This window comes from Ranitomeya variabilis, chromosome 1 (assembly GCF_051348905.1).
Source record: "Ranitomeya variabilis isolate aRanVar5 chromosome 1, aRanVar5.hap1, whole genome shotgun sequence".
NCBI classification, from domain to species: Eukaryota; Metazoa; Chordata; class Amphibia; order Anura; family Dendrobatidae; genus Ranitomeya; species Ranitomeya variabilis.
This window is the reverse complement of record NC_135232.1, coordinates 234,481,778-234,502,472: the sequence shown is the minus strand read 5'-3', so window position 1 is coordinate 234,502,472 and position 20,695 is coordinate 234,481,778.

The following is a 20,695-nucleotide window of genomic DNA, read 5'->3' as shown; positions in this document are numbered from 1 at the left end:
CACCTCCATTTTTTTATTTTTTTTATGGGGATCATAGACACCCTTGCCAAAAAATTGACTGGCTGAAGCGGCATAGAACACATTCACCCTGGTGTTCTAGTGGTGGTGGATGATGAGGATGAGATAAAGGAGGAGGAGTACATCAAATAACCAAAATCAGGAAGTGTATACCCATGTGTGGGTGTGAAGAGGTGCATGGGAATACACTTCCCTAAAAGACACTGTATTGGAGGTTATGTTTTGCTGCCATTTGGTGGTGTAGAGAAATCTGGCCCAATCCAGCCCTTGTTCATTTTTATAAGAGTCAGCCTGTCTGCATTTACTGTTGACAGGTTAATAATCTGTGATAATTCCACCAGCATCACTAAAAACCCGCTATGAGAAAACGCTATCGGCAGGGCAGGCCAGGACCTCCAAGGCGTAGAGAGCCAGTTCATGCCACGTGTCCAGCTTGGATACCCAATAATTAAAAGGCACAGAGGAATCACGGAGGACATTGGTATGGTCAGCAAGGTACTCCCTCAGCATCTTAGAAAACATTCCATTCCTTGTGACATTACTCCACGCCTCAGGGCAAGGGCGAAGGGAGGGTCTGAGAAAACTGTCCCAGAACTTTGCCAGTGTTCCCTTGCCTATGCTGGATTGGAGTTGTGTCTCTCTCCCCTGTACTCCATGGTTGTCCAACGAACTGTTATGTCTGACGCCAGCATTTTGAGATGGGAATTTTTTTTACTAATTCTGCAACAAGGGCCCTCTGGTAATGCACATTTTTAGTACACCTGTGTGCCTCTGGAAGAAGAGATTGAAAGTTCTCCTTGTAGCATGGGTCTAAAAGTGTCACTACCCAGTAATGACTGTCACCCAAAATTTTTACAGTACGAAGGTCACGGTAAAGGCAGCGCAACATAAAGTCAGCGATGTGTGCCAGACTGGTAACAGGCAAGCCTTCTGTGTCCTCACCAACAGGACAACTGACCAAAGTGTCCTCCTCGTCCTCCTCCTCCTCTTCCTCCCCTGATTCCTAGCCTGATTGACGTAGGGCCCACAATCCTTGGTGTTAGGAGGACGTGTTCCATCCCAAGGTCTGTGGGTCTCGGCTTCCACTCTGTTAACCCAGTGTGCCATCAGTGAGATGTCCTGTCCCTGGACACAAGCACATGTCCACATGTCCGTGGTTAGGTGTACTTTCCCAGTAACTGTATTGTTGAAGGCATGGGTAATGTTGTGGGACACATGCTTGTGTAATGCTGGGACGTCACAGTGGGAGAAATAGTGTTGGCTGGGGACTGAGTACCTTGGGATGGCTGCCGCCATCAGGTTGCGGAAGGATTCCATCTCCATGAGCCTAAAAGGCAACATTTCCAGCGGAAGCAGAAGAGAAATGTGTGAATTTAGTACTGTGGCCTGTGGGGCGTTGGTTTCATGTTTCCGCTTGCGTTCCAATGACTGGGGTATGGACAGCCGAAGGCTGCGCTGGGACAAGGATGTGGACATGCTTGATGATGGTGCTATTTGAGTGTGGGCAACGGCAGGTGCAGGGCAGGAGTCATCTTCGCATGCACCGTGGACAGGTAATTGGCTTGCACGCACAACAGTGGAAGAAGCAGTGGTGTCACCCACAGACACTGTTCCTGGAACCTGGGGTTGAGCCCACAAAGTTGGGTGCTTTCCTGGCATGTGCCTTATCATGCTGGTGGTGGCAAGGCTGGTAGTTTTGTTACCCCTGCTAAAGCTGGCATGACAGGTGTTGTACATGGCCTGTTTGGGTTATCGGCAGAGTCTTTAAAAAATAATCAGACTTGAGAAGACCTAACAGTTGGACTGGCAACTTCCGTCATGTTGGTGTTACAGGGAATGGATGCACGCCTTCTGTCTGCAGCCACCACACTGCTTCTTCCTGCCTGAAGGGGTGCTATGCCTCCCTTCCCCTGTGTTCTACTGTCCTTCCTCTGCATTCCACCTGCCAGGTTGGGTCAATTCCTACATCATGTTCCAAATTATTATGCAAATGACATTTTTCTCAGAATTTCCTAAATGGTCGGTGCAAATGACAGTCAGTCTAATAAAAGTCATCACCCATTAGAGTATACATCAAATTTTATTAAAGAAACATCCCAATGATAACAGTATAATCTCCAACATGAATAAAAACTCAAAATGCACTGTTCCAAATTTTTAGGCACAGTGGAATTTCTAAACATTTGATGTGTGTTAAAGAACTGAAAATGCTCATTTGTGGAATTTGCAGCATTAGTAGGTCACATTCACTGATAAAAAAGCTATTTAACTCCAAAACATCCTAACAGGCCAAGTTACATGTTAACATAGGAACATTTCTTTGATATCTCCTTCACAATTCTTGCATCCATTGAACTTGTGAGTTTTTGGAGAGTTTCTGCTTGTATTTCTTTGCATGAAGTCAGAATAGCCTCCCAGAGCTGCTGTTTTGATGTGAACTGCCTGCCACCCTCATAGATCTTTTGCTTGATGATACTCCAAAGGTTCTCTATAGGGTTGAGGTTAGGGGAAGATGGTGGCCACTGGCCACACCATGAGTTTATCTCCTTTTATGCCCATAGCAGCCAATGAGTCAGAGGTATTCTTTGCAGCATGAAATGGTGCATTATCCTGCATGAAGATGATTTTGCTCCGGAAGGCACGTTTCTGGTTTTTATACCATGGAAGAGAGTTGTCAGTCAGAAACTCTATATACTTTGCAGAGGTCATTTTCACACCTTCAGGAACCATAGAACCTTAAAGTGCCCTACCAGCTGTTTCCCCATAGTTCCGGCCCAAAACATGACTCCTCCACCTCTTTGCTGACGTCGCAGCCATGTTGGTACATGGTGGCCATCCACCACCCATACACTACTCCATCCATCTGGACCATCCATGGTTGCTCCACACTCATCAGTAAACAAGACTGTTTGCAAATTAGTCTTCATGTATGTCTGAGACCACTGCAACCGTTCCTGCTTGTGAACACTGTTTAAGGGTGGCCAAATAGTAGGTTTATGCACCACAGGAAGGCTTTGCAGGATCCTACACATTGAGGCTCGAAGGATTCCAGAGGCACCAGTAGCTTCAAATAACTGCTGCTTTGTAATGGTATTTTGGCAGCTGCTCTCTTAATCCAGTGAATTTGTCTGGCAGAAACCTTCCTCATTATGTCTTTACCTGCATGAACTCTGTGCTCTGTTTCAGTCACAAATCTCTTCATAGTATGATGATCACTCTTAAGCTTTTGTGAAATATCTAATGTTTTCATACCTTGTCCAAGGCATTGCACTATTTAACACTTTTCAGCAGCAAAGAGATCCTTTTTATTTCCCATATTGCTTGAAACCTGTGGCCTCATTTTTAAGGAGTTTTCCTTTAATTAGAATCACCTGGAAAACTAATTATCACATGTGTTTAAGATTGATTTCAGTGATCCATTGAGCCTTGAGACACAATACCATCCACGAGTTTATTTGAAAAACAAAACAATTAAATCTTTATGACGCTTGAATCCAATTTGCATAATAATTTGGAACACAGTGTATATCATCCACCACCTCATCTTTCACTTCCACACCCTGGTCCTCCTCCTGACTTTCTGGCAATTGTGTCTCAACATCATCCACCTATTGTGACCGTGGCTGCTCAAATATTTGGCCATCACTACGTGTGGTATCAATTGCCTCAGGGCACTTAGCATGGTGGGAGGAAGGATGATCAGGGTGAGTAATATGCGGTCCAGATTCACAGCTACTCAGACTTGACCGTGTGGAAGACAGGGTGCTGGTGGTGTTGGCCAAGTAACTGGAAGTATTATCCGTTATCCAACCAACAACCTTTTCACACTGCTCTGGCTTCAATAGTGCTGTCTTGCTGCGGTCCCCCAGGACTTTGGACACTGAGGTCCAGCGAGAATATGTGGGTGTTTTTTGTGATCCAATTTCAGCTAGCCCATGGCCTTGGCCTCGGCATGCACCATTACCATCACATCCACTTCCCCGTCCCTTGCCACGCGCCTTGCTCATTCTAAATGGACAACAATATATTACAGGTTTACTACAAATGGCTGAATTGAGAGAGAAGTTGTATGTGATATGTGTAAAGTGTGAAAACCACACTTTAAACTATCTGGACTGTAGTTAAAAATGTTTTTTTGGCTATCAAATTGGTGTTAATAAGTAGGGTAACAGACAGCAAAAACACTAGAATATGTAGAACTAAAAATGCCAAATGTTTAGCACAGATAGATGAGGCCTGTCATGGAAATACCACACTGCCAAATATGTGGCCTTTTTTTGAGGTTTTCTAAATAGTGCTGTATATAAGTAGAGTAACAGACAGGGAAAAAACAGGAATAATGGCCTAAAATGCCCAAACTTGGAGCACACAGATATATGAGGCCTGTCACGGAAATACCACACTGCCAAATATGTGGCATTTTTTGAGGATTGCTAAATAGTGCTGAATATAAGTAGAATAACAGACAGGAAAAAAACTGGAATAACAGCCTAAAATGCCCAAACTTAGAGCATGCAGATATATGAGGCCTGTCACGGAAATACCGCACTGCCAAATATGTGGCCTGTAGTTTTTTTGAGGTTTGCTAAATAGTGCTGTATATAAGTAGAGTAACAGACAGGAAAAATACTGGAATAACAGCCTAAAATGCCCAAACTTGGAGCACGCAGATATATGAGGCCTGTCACAGAAATACCACACTGCCAAATATGTGGTCTGTAGTTTTAATTTTTTTAAATGCAAAATAGTGCTACATATAAGTAGAGTAACAGACAGGAAAAAACTGGACTAATGGCCTAAAATGCCCAAACTTGGAGCATACAGATACAGTATATGAGACCTGTCACGGAAATACCACACTGCCAAATATGTGGCCTGTATTTTTGGGGTGTCTGCAATATAGTGCTGTGTATAACTAGAGTAAGAGACAGCAAGAAAATGGAATTCTGGCCTAAAATGCCCAAACTTTTAGCACACGGATGTATGAGGTGTGTCTCAGATATACCACACTGTAAAATTGCCTGTACAGTATGTATTTTTTTTTGGGGGGGTAAGCAAAATGGTGTCACAAAATTGTGTAAGACACTCAAAAAAATTCTACTCTACCTTACCACAAAAAAAATGAAAGATTTTTCTGCACACTCATGAGTAATTTTTGTAACCCCTTTAAAATTGCTGGATTTTCATGCTGTGCTAGGAAAAGAATCTGGCTGTATTGTGCAGTGTCAAAAAGCAAATGGAGAAAAAAAGGGCGTGGATTGCTTTGCAGTACAATAATCTCTATTAACCCGGCAAAAAAAAAATTCCTAGTGAATTATACCTGGGGCTAGGTATATACAGTCAATATATGCTCTAGGTAGCAGCAGCAGCAGACAGTAATGGAATGGACCCTCTTGATGTATGCAATGATATCCATGTACACACATACAGTGCCTGCAGGTCTTGCACTGATATGTATAGAGCGACGTACACTCCTCTGCCTACCTAAAACTGCAACCTATATACTCCTGAATTAGTCCTTAGAAGGACTGTTGGTTTAGCTGGATATGTGGATTCTATGTTGGTAGACTCACACTAACTAATAAATCCCCAAATCTGACCCTATCTTGGCAGCAGCTCTCCCTGCACTGTCTGTGCGGCGTCCGGTCTCTTATACCCCTGATGATGCTGTGCGGCCAACCAATCACTGCAAGACCACAACAAAAATCGCTGTGGTATTACAGTGCCTGGCAGACAATCCCTGCATGTTGATTGGGTCTATAAAGACAGCCAAAAATGCAGGGTGGAGACCAGAGTTCCTGCCGAGTAATCCCGGAAATGCTCGGTGCTCGCCATGTACACCGAGTTCAGTGATACTCGGGTGAGTAACAAGTAGTTGCGAGCACGCTCGCTCATCACTAATAATGTGTGATAGAAGCAGAATGTGTTTTTTGGGGGTTGTTTTTGTGGAAAAAGGAAAGTAGGAAAAGAAATGGAAAAAGGAACAAGTATAAAGCATGAAGAGATTCTTGCTGGGGGTTACTGGATTTTTTTGTGGATTACTTTATGGACTTTCTTGTGGATTTGCGTTATGGACTTTTGGGCTGTGTGGGGTTTGTGCTGTTTGTTTTGTAAACTGTAATATTTATCATAAGTTTTGCATATTTTTAATAAATAAGAGTTCCAGCTACAGTAGCTTAAACTACTGTAAAGTCTCCCTCCACTTACACGCACACAAGGATGGCACAGTGAAACTGTAAATGTTCATTAAATTAATTAACTATGTCTGCATGGTGGCTCAGTGGTAAGCACTGCATCCATGTAGCGCTGGGGTCCTGGGTTCAAATCTCATCAAGGCCAACATATGCAAGAAGTTTATGTGTTTGCGTGGGTTTCCTCCTGGTACTCCAGTTTCCTCCCACACTCCAAAGACATACTGATATCTAGATTGTGAGCCCCAATTGGGACAGTATTGATAATGTCTGTAAAGTGATATATTGTATTTCAAGATAGAGGTAAAATTTCTTTGATATGACTTGCGTTTATTTGTAAAAAAAAAAAAAAAAGGATATTTGGTGAAAATTTAGAAACTTTTGCAATTTTTCAACTTTGAATTTTTATGCCCTTAAATTACACAGATATGTAACACAAAATACTTAATAAGTAACATTTCCCATATGTCTACTTTCCATCAGCTCAGTTTTGGAACCAATTTTTTTGTAATAATAATAATAATAATAATAATAATAATTTAATTATGGAGTTACAAGGATTAAAAGTTGACCAGCGAATTCTCATTTTTACAACATCATTTTTTTTAGGGACCACATCACATTTGAAGTCACTTTTAGGGGTCTATATGATAGAAAATACCCAAAAGTGACACCATTCTAAAAAATGCACCACTCAAGGTGCACAAAACCACATTCAAGAAGTTTACTAACCCTTCTGGTGCTTCACAGGAATTTTTGGAATGTTTAAAAAAAATGAACATTTAACTTTTTTCCCCAAAAAAATATTCAGCACCAATTTTTTTTTTCCAAGGGTAACCGGAAAAATTGGACCCCAAACATTATTGTGCAATTTGTCCTGAGTACGCTAATACCCCATATATGCAGGGAACCACTGTTTGGGCGCATGGCAGAGCTCGGAAGGGAAGGAGCGTCGTTTGACTTTCAACGCAAAATTGGCTGGAATTGAGATCGGATGCCATGTCGCGTTTGGAGAGCCCTGACATGCCTAAACAGTGGAAACCCCACACAAGTGACACCATTTTGGAAACTAGACCCCCCATGGAACTTATCTAGATGTGTGATGAGAACTTTAAACCCCCAAGGGCTTCACAGAAGTTTATAATGTAAAGGCATAAAATAAAAAAATCCTTTTTTTTCCCACCAAAATGGTCTCTTAACCCCCAATTTTAATTTTCCCAAGGGTAACAGGACTCAAAAAATGATTGTGCAATTTGTCCTGAGTATGCTGATACCGCATATTTGGGGGTAAACCACTGTTTGGGCGCACGGCTGAGCTCGGAAGGGAAGGAGCGCCATTTGATTTTTCAATGCAAAATTGTCTGGAAATGAGATCAGACACCATGTCGTGTTTGGAGAGCCCCTGATGTGCCTAAACAGTAAAAAAACCCACAAATGACACCATTTTGGAAAACTAGACCCCCGAAGGAACTTTCATAGAAGGGTGGTGAACATTTTAAACACCCAAGGGCTTCACAGTGGTTTATAACGTAGAGCCGTAAAATAAAAAAATCGCATTTTTTCCACAAAAAAGAGCTTTTCATCCCCAATTTTAATTTCCCCAAGGGTAACAGGACCCCAAATGTTATTGTTCAGTTTGTCCTGAGTACACTGATACCCCATATGTGTGGGTAAACCACTGTTTGGGCAGAAGGGAAGGAGCACCGTTTGACTTTTTCAACTCAAAATTTGCTGGAATTGAGATCGGACGCCATGTCACGTTTGGACAGCCCTAATGTGCATAAACTGTGGAAACCCCCCACAAATGACCCAATTTTTGAAACTATACCCCCAAGGAACTTATCTAGATGTGTGATGAGAACTTTGAACTCCAAGGTGTTTCACTAAAGTTTATAAAAATAATAAAATCATATTTTTTTCACAAACATGATCTTTTAGTCCCCATTTTTTATTTTCCCAAGGGTTACAGGATAAATTGGACCCCAAAAGTTGTTGATCAATTGGTACTGAGTATGCTAATACCCCATATGTGGGAGAAAACTACTGTATGGGCACACGTCAGGGCTCAGAAGGTAAGTAGTGATGTTTGGGAATGTAGACTTTGATGGAATGGTCTGCGGGCATCATGTCGCGTTTAGAGAGCCACTGATGTGCGTAAACAGTGGAAACCCCCACAGGTGACCCCATTTTTGAAACTACACCTCACAAGGAACTTATCTAGATATGTGATGAGAATTTTAAACCCCCAGGTGTTTCACTAAATTTTATAGTGCCAGAGAGTGAAAATAAAAAAAAATATCATATTTTTGTCCACAAACATGATGTTTTAGTCCCCAATTTTTTATTTTCCCAAGGGTATCAGGAGAAATTGGACCCAAAACATTGTTGTCCAATTTGTCCCGAGTACGCTGATACCCCATATGGGGGGGCTCAGAATGTAAGTAGTGATGTTTGGGAATGCAGCCTTTGATGGAATGGTCTGCGGGTGTCATGTCGCGTTTGGAGAGCTCCTGATATGCCTTAACAGTGGAAAACCCCCACAAATGACACCATTTTGGAAACTAGACACCCAAAGGAACTTATCTAGATGTGTGGTGAGCACTTATATCCTCCAAGGGCTTCACAGAAGTATATAACATAGAGCAGTAAAAATAAAAATATATTTTTTTCCACAAAAATGATATTTTTGCCCCCAATTTTTTATTTTACCAAGGCTAACAGAAAAAATTGGACCACAATAGTTATTGTGCAATTTGTCCTGAGTACGCTGATACCCCAATTTGGGTGTAAACCATTGTTTGGGCACACGGCAGTGCTCAGAAGGGAAGAAGTGCCAGATTTTGCGGTTATGGTTTGCAGGTGCCATGACCCAGAGAGAGAGGCCATGAGGTGCCAAAACATCAGAACCCCCCATAACTGACCCCATTTTATGAATTTCACCTCTCAATGAATTAATCTAGGGGTGCAGTGATCATATTGACACCATGGGTGTGTCACAGAATTTTATACCATTGGGCAGCCATGCGGAGATATTCGGGAAGAAGGGAGTGCTATTTGCCTATTCAAGTGAATGGGTCTGTGCACGTCTGTCTGTTTCCATGGACCATGTGTCCATGGACAAAACACGCTGACATGTCCGCTTTTTAATGTCAGCAAGGGCCACAAAACATCCAGCACATGTGCATACGCATAATACATATGGATATCATTCATGTGACCGAATAAGCGCCGGGAAAGAAGCATTACAGAAAGCGCTGTTGCCCAGCGCCGGATGCTGAATACGGCTCTCATCATTCTCCCCTGTGTGTCGTCGATCAGCACAATCAGGGGAGAATGATTCTCCCCTGCTTGCGCCAATCGCCAGCAGAGCAGGGGATAATGATGAGAGCCATTATTCTCCGCTGCTTGTGCTGATCGCTGGCAGAGAAGGAGAGAATGATGATAGCTGTGTTCAGCACCCGAAGCCGGGGAACAGCGCTTACTGTAATGCTTCTTCCCTGGTGCCTGTCCTTGTGGTACTGATGTGGCAAACACATACCACACGTGTGTCGCAAGTATTATACACCCGGACACTGACATCCAGTGTCGGACTGAGGTGCCAAGGGCCCACCAGTAACATTGACTTTGGGAGGCCCACTTTTCACCTGCATACAAATATTACACTACCCTCATCACAAATTTACTTCTATATCTATTTAGTAAACCTGGAAGTTGGGTTAATGATTGAAGATGCTGCTTTTTTCTGTACAGAGTGAATCAAGTGAATTATGCCAAACACTGCCCATATAGTGAGGTTGGGGGCCCTGGTCTGGGATTCCCCTGTTGCCCTGTGGGCCAGTCTGAGCCTGCTGACGTCACCGGTACTGGAAATATCAGGATGTGTGAAAGGGGCATTATAGCGGGTTTTTATGTTTGGCTGCTGTCACAGGCTAAAAGATGCTTTTTATTTTAAAAAATAGTTTTTGCATCACCATATTTTGAGAGTTATAATTTTTCCATATTTTATCCTACAGAGTCATGTGAGGTAGGTCTTATTTTTTGAAGAAAAAGTTGACATTTTTATTGGTACCATTTTTGGGCACATTACATTTTTTGATTGTTTTCTATTCTGATATTTGGGAGGCAGAATGAACAAAAACAAGGAAATCATGAATTTCTTTGGGGGCGTTTATACTGTTCCGTGAGTGGTAAAATTGCTAAAGCAGTTTCATTCTTCGGGTTAGTATGATTACAGCAATACCTTATTTATATAATTTTTTTTATGTTTTGGCGTTTTTATACAGTAAAAACTATTTTATGTAAAAAATAACGATTTTGCATCGCTTTATTTTGAGAGCTATAACATTTTTATTTTTCTGCTGATGGAGTTGTATGGAAGCTTGTTTTTTGCGGAACAAGATGACGTTTTTGATCGCATGTTGTTCCACTTTATGTTCGGCGATATGATGATAAAGCATTGTTTTTTGCCTTGTTTTTTCTTTTTTTATGGTGTTCAATAAATGGGTTAACTAGTGGAACAGTTTTATAAGGCCACTCTAGTGGCGACACGCGTCGGGTTTTCGTTTCTTTTTTCATGCCTGGTATCACTTGAGGGGTATTAGATCTGTTTGCCTCATGGGGGACGTTTGGATGTGCTGGCTCTGGTCCTAAGTTCATTTGTGGGTAATTAATTCACCCAGTATGCTACACTTATGTCTATGGGAAATGTTGGGTAATTACATCTGCCTCTCTCACATGTGTTGAGTATAAGTATATTTATATTACTGAGTGCTCTTAATCGAGTTATCATACAATCCATGACTGTTAATCTAAAAGTCTTATCATTGTACTGTTTTCAGTCTCTTTTGTATTGCTCATTGTGTGTATGGGGCCTTATGGTGAATTTTCCATACCTCACATCTTGATAAATATACTGTCCATATAGGAGTTTCAGGACCAGGTGCAAATGCATGTATATATGTATTATTCCAATTGTCTCCTACTAATTTGTTTCCAGGCATGTGCCTCATTTTAGGCAACATGTACTGTTTTTAAATGTTTTTAATGTTTTCAGTATCTGTGTTATATCTTATACCTTAATAAAGTTGTGATCTTTTTTGCATATTATCCTGCTGTCTGGTGATCCCCGTAGTTTATGGCCTTTGCTTTTTCTTTTGTGTTGTATAATTCTATTTTCATTGGTCAAGGTTGGATCCCAGTAGTAAACTGTCCATGGTGCCCCCATAATTCCTATTTATAGTTTTATAAGGCGGGTCATTACGGATGCAGGAATACCAAATATGTGTACTTTTATTGTTTAGATTTTTTTTGCATTTAAATATTTATTTAGTGATAGAACAAATATTGATTTTTTGTATTATTTCTTTATTATTTTTTTTTAATATTTTTCCAATTTTTAATATTTTTTTAATTCATTCTTATTTTTACACTTTGTCCCACTAAGAGACACTCATTTTTTGCAGGTTGATCACTTCCATAGCATGCCGATCTGCATGCTATAGAAGCTGTCTGCGCTGCTGCTTCTATACACTAACCGTAGAGACTTCCTGACATGCACTGTGCATGACAGGAAGTCTCTCAGCTCTGGAGTCCCGGATGTCGTCATGACAACATCAGGTCTCCATGGTAGCGATCAGGAACCTGAATCATGCCGTGGCTCCGGAATGCTCCTGGCACTTAGTGCCGGGTGTCAGCTGTAAGAATCAGCTGACACCCGGCCCCGATCGGCCACACGCCACCCTTGTGCGCTTCCGATCAGCCACGATGTACTATCCCGTTCATGGTCATATGGCCCAGCCCACATGGATGGGATAGTACGTTGGATGTAATAAAGCGGTTAAAACAACTAGTGTTGAGCATTCCGATACTGCAAATATCGGGTATCTGATCCGATATTCGCTGTATCGGAATTCCGATACCGAGTTCCGATATTTTTGCGATATCGGATACCGGATTCGGAAGTTCCCACAGTGCAAAAATGCAGTATAATTGAGTGTGGGCGGTGCGTGGGCAGAGACTGCATGTCTCTGTGCGGGTGGGGTCTGTGCGGGACCGTGGGTGGTCTGTGCGTGCCTGATGGTGGTCTGTACGGCCTGCTGGGGGTCTGTATGGCCTGCCAGGGGGTCTGTGCGGCCTGCCAGGGGGTCTGTGCGGCTTGTCGGGGGATCTGTGCAGCCTGCCGGGGGTCTTTGTGTCTGTGCAGGCATCGTTTGATGGGACTACAAGTCCCATCGGACGATGCCTGCTACAATGAGAGTGATTGACACATTAGCCAATGATGGGACAGTAGTAGTCCCATCATCCGGCTAATGTGTTGAATGTAAAAAAAAAATACTACATACATGCTACATACATACTACATACATACTACATACATGCTACATACATACTACATACATGCTACATACATACTACATGCTACATACATGCTACATACTACATACATGCTACATACATGCTACATACTACATACATGCTACACACATGCTATATACTACATACATGCTACATACATGCTACGTGCTACATACATGCTACATACATGCTACATGCTACATGCTACATACATACATGCTACATGCATGCTACATACTACATACATGCTACATACATGCTATATACTACATACCTGCTACATACATGATACATGCTACATGCTACATGCTACATACATACATGCTACATACATGCTGCACACTACATACATACTACATACATACTACATGCTACATACATGCTACATACTACATACATGCTACATACATACTACATACATGCTACATACTACATACATAATACATACTACATACATGCTACATACATGCTACATACTACATGCATACTGCATACATAAAACATGCTACATACATGCTACATACATACTACATACATGCTACATACATGCTACATACATACATACTACATACAGTACATATATACTACATATATACTACATACTACACACTACATACATACTACATACATACTACATACATACATACATACTACACACATACTAGATACAATACATTCATAAATTGCATACAAAACATACATATAAACATACAGTACATTAAACATAGATTACATACTCACCATTACTTGTCACTTTGTTCCCCAAAGCCAGTGTCATCTGTAAAAAAGATTAAAATAACGAACAACCAATATACTCCCTGTCCGCAGAAATCCACGAGTGTCCCACGACGATCTCCTGTGGAGAACAGCAGCATCAGCTGGTGCGTCCACTCTCCAGGGGCTCCAGGAACACAATGACGGGAGGAAGGTATCCTTCCACACTGTATTCCTCCGCCGCTGTAAAAAAAAGTCCCTAGTCTCACTTTATGCCATTGCTGTGTGAGAAATTTTCCCACACAGCAATTGCCATAAAGTAAGACTTTGAACTCAGGTAACCTCAGTGATACACTGCAGGAGCCATTGTCTCCTGTCAGTGTGTCACTGAGGGTCCTATAGAGCAGTGACATCACCCAATGTCACTGTTCTATAGGGGAGATCGTCGTGGGATACTCGTTATTAATTGGACTAAGGCGGACAGGTAGTATATGGTTTATAATTTTACATTTTTTGCAGGCGCTGAAGTATGGTAAGTATGGTTAAATGAAGAATATTAAAATACTTTTTTCCTAATGTGTGTGTGTTTTTTTAACCCTTTATTACTATTGGATTAATAACGGATAGGCATCTATTGACGCCTTTCCGTTATTAACCCGACTTAATGTCACCTTACAATAGCAAGGTGACATTAACCCCTTATTACCCCATATCCCACCGCTACATGGGAGTGGGAAGAGAGAGGCTAAGTGCCGGAATTGGGCATCTTACAGAGCCGGGGGGAGCAATATCCATGGCCCCTCTCTAGGCTATGAATATCAGCCCACAGCTGTCTGCATAGCCTTTCTGGCTATAAAATATAGGGGGACCCCACGACATTTTTTTTAGGGGGGTCCCCCTATTTTAATAGCCAGTAAAGGCTACGCAGACAGCTGCGGGCTGATATTCATAGCAGGCTACAAATATTGTCCCCTGGCCGTCGGCTTTCCCCCTCTGGTGCAGAAAATTGCGCAGAGCCCACGCCATTTTTTTCTGTTTTTTTTTTTAAATTAAACGCTCATTAAGGCCTCTTTCACCCTTGTGTCGGTACGGGTCCATTGCTATGCATCGGGCCGACGTACTGACGCACATTGTGAAATTTGTGCACATCGTAGGCAGCGGATGCAGTGTTTCAATGCATCCGCTGCCCATTCTGAAGTCCAGGGAGGATGGGGCAGAGTTTCGGCCATGCATGTGCGGTAGAAAATGGCGGACGTGATGGACAAGAAAAGTTCACTTGAACTTTTTTTCGTGCCGACGGTCTGACAAAATACGACAGATCCATTGCACGACGGACGCGACGTGTGGCCATCCGTCGCTAATACAAGTCTATGGGTAAAAAACGCATCCTGCGAGCACATTTGCAGGATCCATTTTTTCCACCGCATCAGCTTTTTAGCGCCGGATCCTTTTTTTCCGCCAGATCTGTTTTTTTCTGCCGGAACTGTTTTTTCTCGTTGTATTAGCGCCGGATTGCGCCTGATGGCCACAAGTTTCATCTGTTTTTTTGCAGGATCCGTCAAAAAAGCTGTTTCTGCCTGACGGATAACACATACAGAAGAACGATTTTACTGTCTGGTGAAAACACGCACAGTGACTGATCCGGCATAAAACCTATGAAACTGAGATTTGAAATGAAGAATCCGGCCTCCGAATCCGATTTTTCATGCATGTTTCCATTCAAATCATGCACATTTTCCATTTATTTATTTTCCAAAAACTGCATCAAAACCTGCATCAAAAACTGCATCAAAACTGCACCAAAAACTGCATTAAAAAACCACATCAAATACCGCACCAAAAACCTGCATCAAAAAAGCACCAAAAACTGCATCCAAAACAGCATCAAAAACCGCACCAAAAACCTACATCAAAAACAGCACCAAAAACAGCACCAAAAACTGCATCAAAACCTGCATCAAAAACTGGTGCAGTTTTGATGCCGTTTTTGATGCAGTTTTTGTTGCAGGTTTTTGGCATGGTTTTTGATGCTGTTTATGATGCTGTTTTTGATGATGTTTATGATGCTGTTTTTGATGCAGTTTTTGGTGCTGGTTTTTGGCGCTGTTTTTGATGCTGTTTATGATGCTGTTTTTGATGCTGTTTTTGATGCAGTTTTTGGTGCGGTTTTTGATGCTGTTTTTGATGCAGTTTTTGGTGCTGTTTTGATGCAGGTTTTTGGTGTGGTTTTTGATGCGGTTTTTGGTGCATTTTTGATGCAGTTTTTGATGCAGGTTTTGATTCGGTTTTTGGAAAATAAATAAACGGAAAATGTGCATGATTTGAATGGAAACATGCATGAAAAAATGGATTCGAAGGCCGGATTCATCATTTCACATCTCAGTTTCAAACGTTTTTTTCCGGATCTGTCGCTGTGCGTGTTTTTGCCGGACAGAAAAAGCATTCTTCTGTATGTGTTATCCGTCAGGCAGAAACAGCTTTTTTTATGATCCTGCAAAAAACAGATGAAACGTGTGGCCATCAGGCGCAATCCAGAGCTAATACAACTCTATGAGAAAAAACAGTTCCGGCTGAAAAAATAGATCCGGTGAAAAAAATGGATCCGGCAGAAAAAACGGATCCAGCGGAAAAAAACAGATCCGGCGGAATAAAAAAAGATCCAGCAAAAAAAACCGGATCTGGTGGAAAAAAATGGATACTGCAAATGTGCTCTCAGGATGCGTTTTTTACCCATAGACTTGTATTAGCGACGGATCGTGATGGATGGCCACATGTCGCATCTGTCGTGCAATGGATCTGTCGTGTTTTGTCGGACCGTCGGCACAAAAAAACGTTCAAGTGAACGTTTTTTTGTTCATCGCGTCCGCCATTTTCTACCACGCATGCGCGGCCGAAACTCTGCCCCATCCTCCCTGGACTTCAGATTGGGCAGCGGATGGGTTGAAACACTGCATCCGCTGTCCACGACATGCACAAACTTCACAACGAGCGTCGGTACATCGGCCCGACGCATAGCGATGGACCCGTACCGACGCAAAGGTGAAAGAGGCCTTAATGAGCTTTTAATTTTTTTTTAAATGGAAAAAGAAACGGCATGGGCTCCCGCGCAATTTTCTGTGCCAGAGGGGAAAAGCCGACGGCCAGGGGCCAATATTTGTAGCATGCTATGAATATCAGCCCGCAGCTGTCTACGTAGCCTTTACTGGCTATTAAAATAGGGGGACACCCCAAAAAATGACGTGGGGTCTCCCTATATTTTATAGCCAGAAAGGCTATGCAGACAGCTGCGGGCTGATATCCATAGCCTAGAGAGGGGCCATGGATATTGGCCCCCCGGCTACAAATACCAGTCCGCTGCCGCCCCGGAAATGGCGCATCTGTAAGATGTGCCAATTCCGGCACTTAGCCCCTCTCTTCCCACTCCCGTGTAGCGGTGGGATATGGGGTAATAAGGGGTTAATGTCACCTTGCTATTGTAAGGTGACATTAATCCGGGTTAATAATGGAGAGGAGTCAATAAGATGCCTATCCGTTATTAATCCAATAGTAATAAAGGGTTAATAAAACACACACACATTAGGAAAAAAGTATTTTAATATTCTTCATTTAACCATACTTTCCATACTTCAGCGCCTGCAAAAAACGTAAAATAATAAACCGTATACTACCTGTCCACCATAGTCCAATTAATAACGAGTGTCCCACGATGACCTTCCCTATAGAACAGTGACATTGGGTGATGTCACTGCTCTATAGAACCCTCAGTGACACACTGACAGGAGACAATGGCTCCTGCAGTGTATCACTGAGGTTACCTGAGTTCAAAGTCTTACTTTATGGCAATTGCTGCATGGGAAAATTTCTCACACAGCAATGGCATAAAGTGAGACTAGGCACTTTTTTTTACAGCGGCGGAGGAATACAGTGCGGAAGGATACCTTCCTCCCTTCATTGTGTTCCTGGAGCCCCTGGAGAGCGGTCGCACCAGCTGATGCTGCTGTTCTCCACGGGAGATCGTTGTGGGACACTCGTGGATTTCTGCGGACAGGGAGTATATTGGTTGTTCGTTATTTTAATCTTTTTTACAGATGACACTGGCTTCCGGGAACAAAGTGACAAGTAATGGTGAGTATGTAATCTATGTTTAATGTACTGTATGTCTATATGTATGTATTGTATGTAATGTATGAATGTATTGTATGTAGTATGTATGCATGTAGTATGTATGTAGTATATTGTATGTATGTATGTTGTATGTAGTATGTATGTATGTAATGTATGTAGTATGTATGTAGTATGTATGTATGTAGCATGTATGTAGTATGTATGTAGCATGTATGTAGCATGTAGTATGCATGTAGTATGTATGTAGCATGTAGCATGTATGTAGCATGTATGTAGGATGTATATAGCATGTATGCAGCATGAATGTAGCATGTAGTATGTAGTATGTATGTAGCATGTATGTAGTATGTTGTATGTAGGATGTATGTAGCATGTATGTAGCATGTATGTAGTATTTTTTTTTTTACATTCAACACATTAGCCGGATGATGGGACTACTACTGTCCCATCATTGGCTAATTTGTCAATCACTGTCACTGTAGCAGGCATCGTCCAATGGGACTTGTAGTCCCATCGTACGATGCCTGCACACCGCACAGAGCCCCGGCAGCCTGCACAGACCACCGGCAGCCCAAACAGAGCCCCGGCATGCTCGCACAGACCACCGGTAGCCCATACAGAACCCTGGGAGGCCCGCACAGACCACCAGGAGCCCATACCGTGCCCCGGGAGGCCTGCACAGACCACCGGCAGCCCATACAGAGCCCCGGGAGGCCCGCACAGACCACCGGTAGCACATACACAGGCTCGCACAGACCACCGGCAGCACATACAGAGCCCCAGGAGGCCCGCACAGACCCCGCCCGCACACACAGACATGCACAGTGTCCGCCCATGCACCGCCCACACTCTTCCCCCCCTCCGGAACAGGATGTAGAGGCACAGAAAGGGCTTATTTACATTCCGATATTTGTGTCCCATTGACTTGCATTGGTATCGGGTATCGGCATCGGCGATATCCGATATTTTTGGGATATCGGCCGATCCAATCTGATACCAATACTTTTGGATATCGGAAGGTATCGCTCAACAATAAAAACAACCTACAACTAACAAAACTAAAACTAGCAATTTAGAAGCCGGAGTCATATGTCCAAATGAAGGAAGAGGTCAACTTGGCGGTGTAGGTGGAAGAGACAAGAGCAAAGTAATCAACACAGTTTGGCTTTTGGGGATTTTGTTAATTATAATTTTTGGGTAGTTTTTTTTCTTAGGTAACAGACTTAGACCAGTCCCACACGTCCAGATAATTCCGGTACAGGAAAAATCGGTACCGGAATTATCCGTGTCCGTCTGTCCGTGAGCTCATATAGGCCATCCGTGTGGCACACATGCGGCACACGTGTGCCGCCCGTGTGCCGACTGGGTACCACACGGAGCGTGCAGGAGACAGCGCTAGAGATAAGCGCTGTCCCCTGCATCTGGTGTTGAAGCCGCCATTCATATCTTCTCTCCAGCAGCTTTCGCTGGAGAGAAGATATGAAAAATCCTTTTTTTTTTGGTTTTTCGTGTTTAAAATAAAGATCCCTGTCCCAAATATAAAACCCAAAAAACTGTCAGTTACCTCCTACTTTGCCTCTTCTACATACAACATCATGTCCGCCTCCTCTACTGCCTCCTCCAGTTGGACCTCCATCCCCTGGTTATACTTTTTTAATTTATTTTGGGATGATTGCATGTTCTTTTAAGGCCGGTTTCACACGTCAGTGGCTCCGGTACGTGAGGTGACTGTAATGGGCGGCACCACGTGACCGCTCACAGGAGAAGCCGGCGCGGAGAGGAAGCAGCGAGGGATCCGGGTGAGTATTTTAGTAACAGCGGACGGGCGCACAGGGGGTGGAGGGTGGGAGGGGACAGGAATCTTTATTTTAAACACGAAAAAATTAAAAAAAAAGGATTTTCCATATCTTCTCTCCAGCGAACGCTGCTGGAGAGAAGATATGAATGGCGGCTTCAGCACCACGTTGGGGGAACAGCGCTTACTGTAGCGCTGTCTCCTGCACAGCACATGGACTGCACACGGACAGCATCCATGTGCGGTACGTGTTTTACACGGACCCATTGACTTTAATGGGTCCATGTAATCCGTGCGCTCCCACGAAAACTGATATGTCTCCGTGTTTTGCACACGGACACACGGTCCATGAAAACACACTGACATGTGCAGAGACACATTGATTTTAATGTGTCTACATGTGTCAGTGTCTCCGGTACGTGAGGAAACTGTCACCTCACGTACCGGAGCCACTGACGTGTGAAACCGGCCTTAAAAGAACATGTAATCATCCAAAAATAAATTAAAAAGGTATAACCAGTTGATGGAGGTCCAACTGGAGGAGGCAGTAGAGGAGGCGGACATGGTGTTGTATGTAGAAGAGGCGAAGTAGGAGGTAACTGACAGTTTTTTGGGTTTTATATTTGGTGAGGAGTCACCAAATGAAACAAATGGCAAACAGAGTTGAATACTGGCTGGGTGTGGCTGGTATAGTTGTATAGTCAACCAAAGTTATGGACAAGTCCTGTGGAATCCACGCCTGGTTCATTTTAATGAATGTTAGCTTCCCATGTTGGCTGTGGACAGGTGGATATCACTGTCTGTGATCATAATCCCTGCCATGCTAAATAAGTGTTTCAACAGTATACTTGCCGCAGGGCAGGCCAGCACCTGCAAAGCATAAAGGGCAAGCTCAGGCCATGTGTCCAATTTCAGGACCCAGAAATTAAATGGGACAGATCCATAAGTTAGTACGTAGGGGCAGGTCGATCAGTAAGTACGAGGAGATATGTGGACACGTACGCTTCCACAATGTTGTTGCAACGCTGCTTCCTGCTAATAACAACCATATCAGATGGTGGGATGGCTTTTATGCTGTTTTTGATCAAAAACAGTATTACTAAAAACTCTGTTATTTGGATGCACTTTTTGCTTCTTTACAGCAGGGTTTCTGCTCATTTTTTCTCTTGTAGGTTTTATATGTTTTATGGCCAATGCGAACATGCATTTATGTGTTGCATGTGTACCAACTAAAGTTAGGCTCAGTTTTTGTGTCTTTTCTTTGTATTCTGTGCAAGCCGGGGTGTGGCCACCCTTTTCTGAGCTCGAGATTGTATATAAAGCTCCCCAGGCTGGTGTTCTACTGGTTGGGCCCAGTCCTGTTGTCTTCCCTTATTCACACTGAGGTCAACATTGACACATAGAAAGGTTTTTAATATTAGACAGTGTAGGACTGTCCCGATCAGAGTTACTTTGTCATAGTGGAAAGGCTTTTATGTTATTTTTGATCAAAAACAGT